We start from the raw sequence: 11,211 nt of genomic DNA on the forward strand, positions 1-11,211 counted from the left end.
GACTCAAACGAGAGCTGCATAACTGACCCACCCCGGGCTAACTTATCTGACTAAATCTATGAATGCTACGACTTATTCCGTAGTCTAACATCATTTTCTCACACTATCTGACCACATGAAGAATGCTACGGCTGCCCTGTAGTCGTACAATACTTCATCTGCTATCTCAACCAACGCCCATGGCCCTACTGCACCTTACTAATCTGAACACACCCAAGGGCTAACACTCACGCGACCTATCATCCTAACTAAACTCGAGTCCTAACGGGAATTCCCAACCTGATTCCCCAACACCAGCTATCAAACACCAAGAAGACGCGAACCCAACGTTGGGAAGTTTCCCAAACTCCCAACCCACACACTCTTCGACCCAAACAACCACTTGGGTCGTCTTCCTCCCCAGCGGGAATGCGAACTCATCCTAGTTTCGCACCTACTTCTATTCCTGAATACCCGAATGATTCTCCCCCACTTTGATTAAACTAAAATCTTATAGCACACAAGACTGGAAGGATTCCCAATCCTTCTTACCATCCAATGATCAATCTGCTGGCAACCAACGCTTACCACTGTTAGTGTTCCAAAACTAACCCACACTAAAGCAGTATAACTCTTGAAGACTAACGGAACACCTCCAGAGTTCCAATCACACTTGTCACAGCTACCGCATCCTGGGAACCTTTTATATAAGGATACGACCTCACACTACTACTCTAAGATTCATGGTATGCATATGACATATAATCCAAACATATGCAGAAAATATAACTCCAAGATACACTTAATCATACCGATGCAAGACAATAGCAATAAAAACTGATAGGAAAACAAAAGATACACACCTACAACATCGGAAGTTGCTTGTGCCTCCTCTACAGTCAGCTGGAAAGCCCTGCTCCTTGCCGTAGGTGCCTTTTCTCGGCCCTAATGGCCGTCGATGATCCTTAATGTCGCAGGGGCAGGTGCCATCACTTGTCCCACTGCTGTCAAACTCGGACATTGGGCCTTCTTGTGACCCCTTTGACTGCGATGAAAAAAGATTAGGTCTAATCCATGGGTGGTGCTAGCAGTACAATCCCTGCTATAATGACCGATCCGGTCGCACTTGAAGCAGCCAGAATCACCACCACTACCACTCCTACATGCACCCTCGTGTGTCCTGCCGCACTTGCCACAGCGGCTACGGTACTGATAACTCCTCATTCTAGAGTCTGATGTCTTGGGCCTCTTTCCAGATCCCGCAGATGTTTGAACCTCGTTTGTCTTCCTCTTCCTATCTGCCTCTAAGTCTATCTCCCTCTCCCTGGCTCGAGCGATCATATCCTCCAGCGTCTTGCAGCTGGACCGGCTCACAAACTGTCTGATGTCGCTCCTCAGTATCTCATGGTATCGATCCTTCTTCATCTCCTTGTCCGCCGCATACTGCGGAACAAAAAGGGCCCTCTCCCCGAACTTGGTGGTGATCTCAGCCACCGTCTCAGTAGTCTGGTAGAGGTCCTGGAACTCCCATGCCAGCTGCTGCTGCACCTCAATCACTGGTGCAAACTCGGCCCTGAACTTGGCCAAGAAGTCACTCCATGTCATCGCATCAATAACGTCATCGTCTCCAATAACATGTCCAACCTCCTCCCACCAATCATATGCTCTGTCCTTCAGAAGACTGGAGGCAAGTCGGACCTTGTGCCCCTCGGGACACCGGCTAGTACGAAAAGCATTGGCGACATCTGCCAACCACCGACTGCTAGCAATGGGGTCCCTAGCCCCATGATAGTCTGGAGCTCCACAAGCTCTGAACTCCTTGAATGTCAACGTGCGCGCCCCCATCATGGTCGCCATCTCTGTGCGGAATGCACCAAACCTCTCGTCCAGAATCTCCAAAATACCCTCCTTGACCGTACCGAAGATCACAGGAGTATGGTCCATAATACGACATGTAATCTCAGATGAAATAAACTTTCTCATTTGGTCATCGAGCTGCCCGGCTCTAGAGCCCGATCCTGATCCCTCGCCGGCACCAGAACTGCCAACTGGTCTAGTACGTAGTGTCACCATGCTGCAACATATCTTAATAACCATCAGAATACTCATGACTACCAAGGGATCACACACACACATACACACTACAAGTTTCTTGGGCTTATCTCAGCCCTTCTTGAATCGAGTACGGATCCTCTGCTTTCAGTAGTACGGGCCCATACTACCTTCCACATCTATCCGTACTTTCCTCAAGAATTGCCTTGACTCCACCAAGTCCCTTTCACTACTACTGCTCCCAACACTAATCTCATCCTAGGATTTCCCTAGGGTAATCTCCGACCCAACCAGTCCTTAGCTGCTGAAGGATTCCCATTAATGTCAACTATCTACCTCATGAATATAGCCACATGCAACAGAGATCAAATAATCCTTCTAGTAAAAGACTCACCCCTAGAATGGTTGGACTCAGACAAGAGCTGTGCAATAGGGTAAAGTCCATCACTCTGAGATTATCCGACCTGTGCCCCATGTGACTTAGCATATTCACTTAGTAGCTAACTCACATCGCCAAGAGTCCCACAAAGCACAAAGCAAGCAGCATTCAGACAATGGAAAATCTAACCAACATACTCCAATCAAACCATTTTATCCTCTAATCAGGAATTTGTACTACCATGCAATTCCAAGGCTCATACAATCATGCATAGCCTAACCAGGATATCCTACCACTGGCTGATCAATTCTAGCATGCAAATCTACAAGCTCATATAAGAATACAAAGGAATCTTTCCTAGATCCTTAGCTCTAATCTGGCATGCAGTTCTCATAATCATATCATATCATAACATAAACGTGTATGGGTAATTTGGGAGAACTTACTTGAGCTCGGCTGATTGCATGCACCACACCCTTTTCTATTTTCAAAATCCTTTTTATAAAAATGATTTTCTTTTGAAAATTTTCATACCAGGTCCTCAGTTTGAGTTCAGACACACCCGAGAGTGTGCCCGAATCCCTCAGACCAAGGCTCTGATACCAAATTGAAACATCCCAAAAATCATGACCAAAAATTTCGTTTTAAACCATTAAATAAATCCATAGTTATCAAAACATCCAATCAAAACATGAGTCAAAGTATTTAAAACATTATTATCAGAGTTTCCGAATAAACAACATCGGAGTAAACATCCCAGTCATCCCGAGCTCTTCTCTCTGCAACTGGAAGTACCTAAAACCAAAACTGAAAACCGTAAGCACGAAGCTTAGTGAGTTCCCCATACTACCACATACCATACACATAACGCATATACTGGGCCCCCACCCGGCATCAGGCCCCGCCAGACACCGAGCCCCGCTTGGTATACAAATATGTTTCTTCCAGGCCCCGCCTGTCTCTGGGCCTCGCCCGCTATACACATACAAACAATATCATATAATCATGCTAGCACATAAAGAATCATACACAGTACTATATATTCCAGTCCTAAGGCCTCGCCTATCATGAGCCACGCCCCTACTCTACTAATGATGAGACATGGAACCCCGTCCACACTCAGCTAGTGATGAGATACGGGACCCCCCCCCCACACTCACCTCCCTACCAGGCACATACAAGTATCACAAAGACAACAAGTATAACTAAACATGCATACATTCCTCGGGCACCGCCCGACATCAGACCGTAGTCCGAAAAAATACATATAAACATTCCTCGGGCCCCGCCCGACATCGGACCGTAATCCGGAAAGCATAAAGACATTCCTCGGGCATCGCCCAACATCGGATCGTAATCCGAAAACATACAATACAGACACATGCAGGAATCACGAAGACATCAAGCATACCAACATTCCTCGGGCACCGCCCGACATCGGGCCGTAGTCCGGAACATACAATCATACATACATACATATACGGGTTGGCATTAGTACCTTAGACCCGTTCACACAAAGGGAAACTCACCTTGCAAAGTTGGATCTCATGGATAATCTTCTGGCTGCTAACTGGTAGATCCCCGAACTGCTGATCTCTCGACTCCCTGAGCTGACAATACCAACGTATCACCCAATTAGAAATTGGTCCCAAACCAAAATCCATAGTCCTTACTTGGGGTGAAATGACCGTTTCACCCTTTGGCCCAAACTCAAAACCAATTAAGGCCCAAACTATAAAATCCATGAAAGCCTATTTATGGCCCAATGTTCCAAATTGGGCCCAACCCCTACATGGAACAACCCTTTTGAACCCATTCCATACTTCATAACCCTCCAGGGTCAACCTTGGTCAAAGTCAAGTCAAGGTCGAAGTCAACATCCAAGTCAAAGTCAAAGTCAACGCCCCGGGTTGACTCAACTCGTCGAGTTTACCCTTCAACTCACCGAGTTCCTATGAATCACAGAATCGTGATTTCGCGATCCAAATCGCCGAGTCCATCCTTGAACTTGCCGAGTTCTTCCTTTCAACAAAATAGGGACACTTCACTTCAACTCGTCGAGTCCATCCTTGAACTTGTCGAGTTCCTCTGTCTGTAAGTCCTTCTTAATGCATTAAGCCTTTATTCTTCAGATCTGAAACCAATACTCTAGATCTAGACTGGAAATACCTTTTAGAAGGGTAAAGTTTCCAACTTTACCCATTAATCCCTTCCTAAAGAGAATAAGCTCAAACCCTAACCCCAAAAGGGCCATGGTCTTAATCCAAAACCACCAATACTACAAGGTAGACCATGAAGTCATAGTTCTGGACCATAAGAACCGAAATATCACGTAAAGTTCCCAGCTTTCTCTACATGCATGGCCATTAGAAGCTCAAAAGGCCAAAATGATGGCTTAAAGGTTGCATGGGACTTCCATGACCATAAAGTTGGCACCTTTATGCCATGAAAGTCCTTCAAGACTCTAGATCTGAAGTGGTTTTCCATTTGAGACGTCCAACTCTCAAGGACCATATCATTTAGACCAAAAACAAGCAAAAGGTGCTAAGAAGGAGATCTAATCAACTATGAGGCAATTTTAAGACTTGATTACCAGAAAGTGACGAAAATGGAGTGAGGTTTCTTGATTTAGCAACTCTTCCTTGTTCCTTCAAACTTTCCTTCCTTCCAAGAGCTTCAATCACCCACAAGAACACTCAAAATGGCTCACAATCACTCACAATAGCATTTGGGTTACGAGATCTAGGGTTAGGGCAGTGGAGGCTGGAAATGAGGCTAAACCCTAAAGCGTAAGGTGTTTAAATAGGGTGCAAAATCCCCGAGCTAGGGTTTCCCAAACCCCGTCCAACTCATCGAGTTGGTCCTCCCCAAATCGTCGAGTTGGTCTTTAAATTCACGCGTGCCAAAATTATTCCTACTCGTCGAGTTCTCTTCCTTCAACTCGACGAGTTGTCTTTTAAATGAAGATTATCCTTTCCTTAATTAGCCTTCCAGATTATGGGTGTTATACTTTCACCTCTTTATAGAAAGTTAAAATATTTAGTTTAATGATCATACTGTCACACCTTCCTTCACTTTTCATCACATCATATTCATCTCCTAAATCTCACCATATTCATAACTAAAAAAGTTCCAAATCCAAATATAAAACAAACAAAAATCAATCAAGAAAAAAAATCTCTTGATGAGATACAAAAAAATAGCTTTTAGAAGAGAATATAAAAGGTAAATAAGAGCACCTGGAGTCACTTGTTATGATTTTAACCAAATACCATCAATGAATCTTGCTTCCTTTACATTCAATAGCTATTTTGAAACGATGAAAGCACAAGGAGCCAATTGATGGACCATAAAACATCCCAGCACGGCGAGTTATAATGCTAATTTGATTAAAATTTTCACCAAAACAGGTCCCTTTTACCCGAAATTTACAAAATTCATCAAAACAGCTTGCTCAAGGTTTTCTTTACTTCTTTCATTTGTAGTTTCAAATTCTTCTCACAAATCCTTTACCTAAAAATATCAAGTGGCAGCATGTGTTATAGCCATTTATTGTATGCAAAAAATGTGATTCATATAGTGTCTTATTTGCTTACATATCTTGATTAGTAGTGAGACGTAAAACAACCTATTTACCCTTCATTTTAATACCTTTCACAAGTTCTTCAATAATTCCTTCATATTGATCAATGAGCATCTTCTGTTCAAAAAAATCTTTTGATGCTATATTGAAAGTAATCTATCTAGGTTCCTCGCCAGGATCGAGCTCTAAGATTCGTGGATTTTTTTCATGTATACTTTAATGCTTGTTGTTGATGAAAGCTCACTAGTCACACCAGAAGAAGCATGATTCAACTAATAGGAATTATACAAACGGAAATAAGTAATTTTACTTGAAACTTAGCTAAAAGGGAGAAACTACATTTCTTAATTATTAATCACAGACTATAAAGTTTCATGTAAACTTGAACCGGTGAAAATAATCATTTTTCTGATATCTACACTGTTGTCTCCCCATGAGTATTGAACTTTGTCACTAAGCATACTTACAACGTTGACATCTGTTGGCAAAGAAGGTGAATACATTTATGTCAGACATGTACAAGAAACTAAAAAGAAAAGAAACAGATAAAGAACAAGTATCCTATTAAGCTATCTACATTTAATAATAAAAAATACCCTTACCACGAGATAGATTCACAATTGTTTTATTCTGGAATGAAAGCATCAAGAGGGACTTATTTACAACATGATGAAAGTCATAGAGACTGAAAATTCCACTTGGCTTGTACGCTTCCTTCATCAGAAATGAACCGAAGCCTGTAATAGAAAGAACAAACACATGAGACATCTCATCTCCATAAGTATAACCAACCTTAAGCACAAAATAGTAATAAAAACCTATAATTAGTTCAATTCTAAAGGGATGTAACCTCAAATTAGAAATTTTCAAACTTGAACCCCCAAACTACATGTCATAAAAAAAATTAGAGCAAAATCATTCTCAAACTATAGAGTTTCAAATAATCATGTTGGATCCTTTAGTATCAACACCTGCCTCTATATAAGCCTTATCATTGAAAAATCTATGAGTTTATAACTCATGCTTCTTTCATAGACGATCAAATTTGTTCTTCATAGCATCCAACTCCTGCAATAGTTCATCTTTTGCTTAAATAACATATAGATTTAATGAGGGATTTTTTTGGGAAAATTAGAACCCTAGAGAAGGTGGATAAACCCCTAAAACAGATTTCTATAATTTAAATAATTGTTCTAATGTACATGAGCAGTTTAAGAGCTGCAATTGCTCTGTAAGCATCCAATTTGAAAAAAAACCCACCAGTTTCACTCATAAAGCATCCGATTTGAAAGAAATTTGATTGAAGGGAAATACAAACATCCAATAACAAAATAAACGATTTCTAAGAAATTCCCTAATTTCAGTTTTCACCAGTCACAAAATAGTTAGTCACAACATAATTAGTTGGATATGCATAGAGATAAGAGGAGTTCAGGTGTCATGAGAAGTAATTGAGAAAAAATATATATACATGAGGCTTCTACGGTGGCAGCGAGCATCGTATCGGTGGTAGTGTGCTCTGTTAGGGGTTTAGAGTACAGAGGCGACTTCATTCTGGAAGGGAGATGAGGGGTAAATCTTCATAGAAAAATAGAAGATGAGGCGTTATCAATTTCACAAAATCTGGTTAGTTTACAATGCCTAATAATTTAGAAGGTCCCTGATTTTATGCAATTTAGTTAGGAAATTGATATTTGATATGGGTTTTTGGTTTGAGCGGGAAGATAAGAGAACATGAGTATAGCAAAACAACACGTGGCAAAGATAGGTGTTAAGAAAATGACAAGTGACAAATTTAGGAGTCTTTTATTTAAAGAGAAGATATATATATATATATATATATATATATATATATATATATATATATATAACCTTTTTACTTACATATAAATACACACATACACTCATTTTTTACCTACAATATTCATCTCTTTCTCTCATTTTATACAAAAATCAACCATAATTTCTTTCAAGCAAGCTATGGAGAAAAACCGGAACACCCCTCCACCAAACACAAACACATCCACTCTGATGGGTTTCGCACCATACGAGTGCTATATGAACCTACTAAACACTCAAAACTCACCCTAAATACCATTTTAAGGAAAAAAATATAATCTCACCTCACCTCAATGCAATTTCCTGCATCGCCTTTGTTGCAACATAACTCAAGCGTTCAACAAAACATTTTCAATACTTTCGTTTCCATGCCACAAACACACAACCAACACAAGAAACGGTTCCCAAAACGCAAGCGGGAGGTAGTCGGAAAGCTAGAGTGAAAGTGAAAAAGAAAAGTAAAGCAATAACGGAACGTAAAGAAGAAGCTCCAATATGGTGGACACCGGAGGAGGAGTATAACTTGGCGGTGGCGTGGTGCGGGACTTCTAAAAATCCAACTATAGGAAATGATATGAAGGGAACTGGATTTGGGGAAGCCGTGTTCGGAAAGTTTCATGCACTTATGAAGAGACTGACACATCGCAATTTCGATATGCTTAGTCGTAAATAGACTCTAATTAGTCGTAGGTGCACCAAGTTTAATGCGACCTACAACAAACTTTCTTCGCAAAAGAAAAGTGGTGCGAATGATCTTGATGTGCTTAAATCTGCAAGGGAGCAATATCAAGTGGAAGTGGGCCATGTTTACGAGTATGAAAAAATATGGGAGATTGTGAGTGTCGATCCAAAATGGCTTAAACCTCCAACATCGTCAGAGGTACAATCGAAGAGGTCATGTGGTTCGGGTTCGTTTGACGTTTCCGACATACGAACTAACATCGACCTCTAGACCGATACGGATGACACTCCCGACGACATGGAAGAGTTCCCCCCCCCCACGGTGACCGGTCGGGCGTGAAAAAGCAAAGCGCACTCAACGATACGCAAATGAAGCTGATAGAAGGGCACAAGAGTTGACAGAAATGAAAGAAAAGTTCGACCAACACAATTTAATCGCACAACAAAAGGTTGAAGTGCAACGTCAGCACTTGGAGTTCTTTCGTAAGCAAGAGAAGGAAAATCAAATAACGATGGATTTAGCAATTATTCAGACCAGCGAAGAAAATATGGGACCATGACAAGCGCAAGTGCTCCGAAAGATGAAGAAGATGATTCAGAAGAAATATTTGGATAACTAGTGTATCGTTTTTACGTTTTTAATGTAGATGTTTTTTTGTATTGTTATTTTTAGTTTTTAAATGTTGTGGGTAATTTAGGATTTAATTAAATTGCATTTCTTATTTTTTTTTATAAATAACATAACGTGAATAAAAAACACAAATTGGAAAAATAAACAATAAATAAATCAAAAATAAACAAATTAAAAAAAGAAAAATTTTGAAAAAAAAAAAGAAAAAAATTAATAACATGGAAAATAGTGGGTGTTATAACATGTTGTCAATTTCTTTCACTTGGTGTTATAACCATGATTGTAAATAACGTAAGACGTGACTTGGCGGCATAGCCAAGCCTCAAGCATTGCGAGACATGGCGAAACCTTGACGTTTTTCAAGGCGTGACAAGGCAGCAACATTTTAATATATTTTATAATTTTATATACATGTTTATGTATTTTTATTATCATCAAATTAAATAAACCAAGGTTCTAAATAACATAAGATGTGACTTGGCGGCAATGTCAAACCTCAAACCTTTTCGAGCTGTGGCGAATCACGTCGTTTGTAAGGCGTGACTTAAGGCGATAGTTTTGTATATATATATATATATATATATATATATATATATATATATATATATATATATATATATATATATTCTACTATTATTTATTTTTATATAGATATATGACTTAAGTCGAAATTTTGTCAAAGCTCGGCGACAAATACAAGCCTTGGAGCCATAACAAGCTTTTTAGAACCATGATATAAACAGACCATATATTAACGAAAACCTAACATTTTCACATGTCAATACACATTTAATCTTATAGTCACCAATTTACAATCATACTAAAACCTTACAAAAATGTCATTTTTTAAAAAAGTTTGTAAACATTGCAAAAGCATGTTATATATATATATATATATATATATATATATATATATATATATATATATATATATATATATATATATATATATATAACCCTAAAAATCATAAAAATGCATTAAAAAATACTTATATATCACAAAACTTTTTTTTTGAATTTTTTTATGAAAAATTCGTAACTTTTTTAATAAAATCACTGAAAAAAAAGTAAAAATCATTTTTTTTATAAAAAAGAATTGGTTTTTTTTCAAAACAATTTTCAACGATTTTGTAGTAAAAGCTGCGATTTTTTCATAAAAAAATTCAAAATATTTTTTTGTGATCTCTAAGTATTTTTTTTATGCATTTTTATGATTTTTAGAGATTTTTGTTTTCCATAGAACCTAAACCTATATATATATATATATATATATATATATATATATATATATATATATATATATATATATATATATATATATATATAAACTGTTACGCAAAAAAACGCACCTTTTCACGCCATACCACGTTATTTGGACGCCAAGTTTTATACAGATGTCGAGATCGTTTTCGGGACGTCTACACTCCGCCTCGACGCCATGATGTGTTATTCAGAAAAATAATTATAACACCATGAATGACAAAACATGGAAGTGACACTTTTTAAACGTGGTAACATATATTTACTTGTCGTCACACCCACTAGTTAGTGATTTTGCGATCGTCCTTTATTTATTTATTTTTATAAATGTTTTTGTCATTTGGAGTCAAAGATGATGTAATAAGCTTTGATACAAAGCTAAAAGAAAAAGAAGTCTCAGAAATCATTGAAGGCTCCCTCTGCATAGAATCCTGACTCAGTCCAATACGAAGCTAAGATACAAAAGGTACAATTATTACTTCCAAAAATAATAATCACATTACATAATCGCAAAATCCAGTCAAACAAGCCATAAATTACATGAAAAAGACATAAAAATTATAAAATTTTATTATCTTCTAATGATAAAATAGTTACCCTTCTAATTATTACTTTTTAGTTTTTACTTTTAATAGATCAGATTTCGACTAATTTTTATTCGTCGAAAAACTTTTGTAAATAACTCACCATAATAGTTATCTTTTAAAGAAACAAATTATTTAATTTATCTTTATGTTTCTAATATATTATATAAACTATTCTTTCTTTTTCAATTTTTAAATATACATCATATTGTTTAAAATAAAA

This window comes from Lactuca virosa, chromosome 5 (genome assembly GCF_052849685.1).
Source record: "Lactuca virosa cultivar CGN04683 chromosome 5, Lactuca_virosa_CGN04683_v6, whole genome shotgun sequence".
Lineage (NCBI taxonomy): Eukaryota > Viridiplantae > Streptophyta > Magnoliopsida > Asterales > Asteraceae > Lactuca > Lactuca virosa.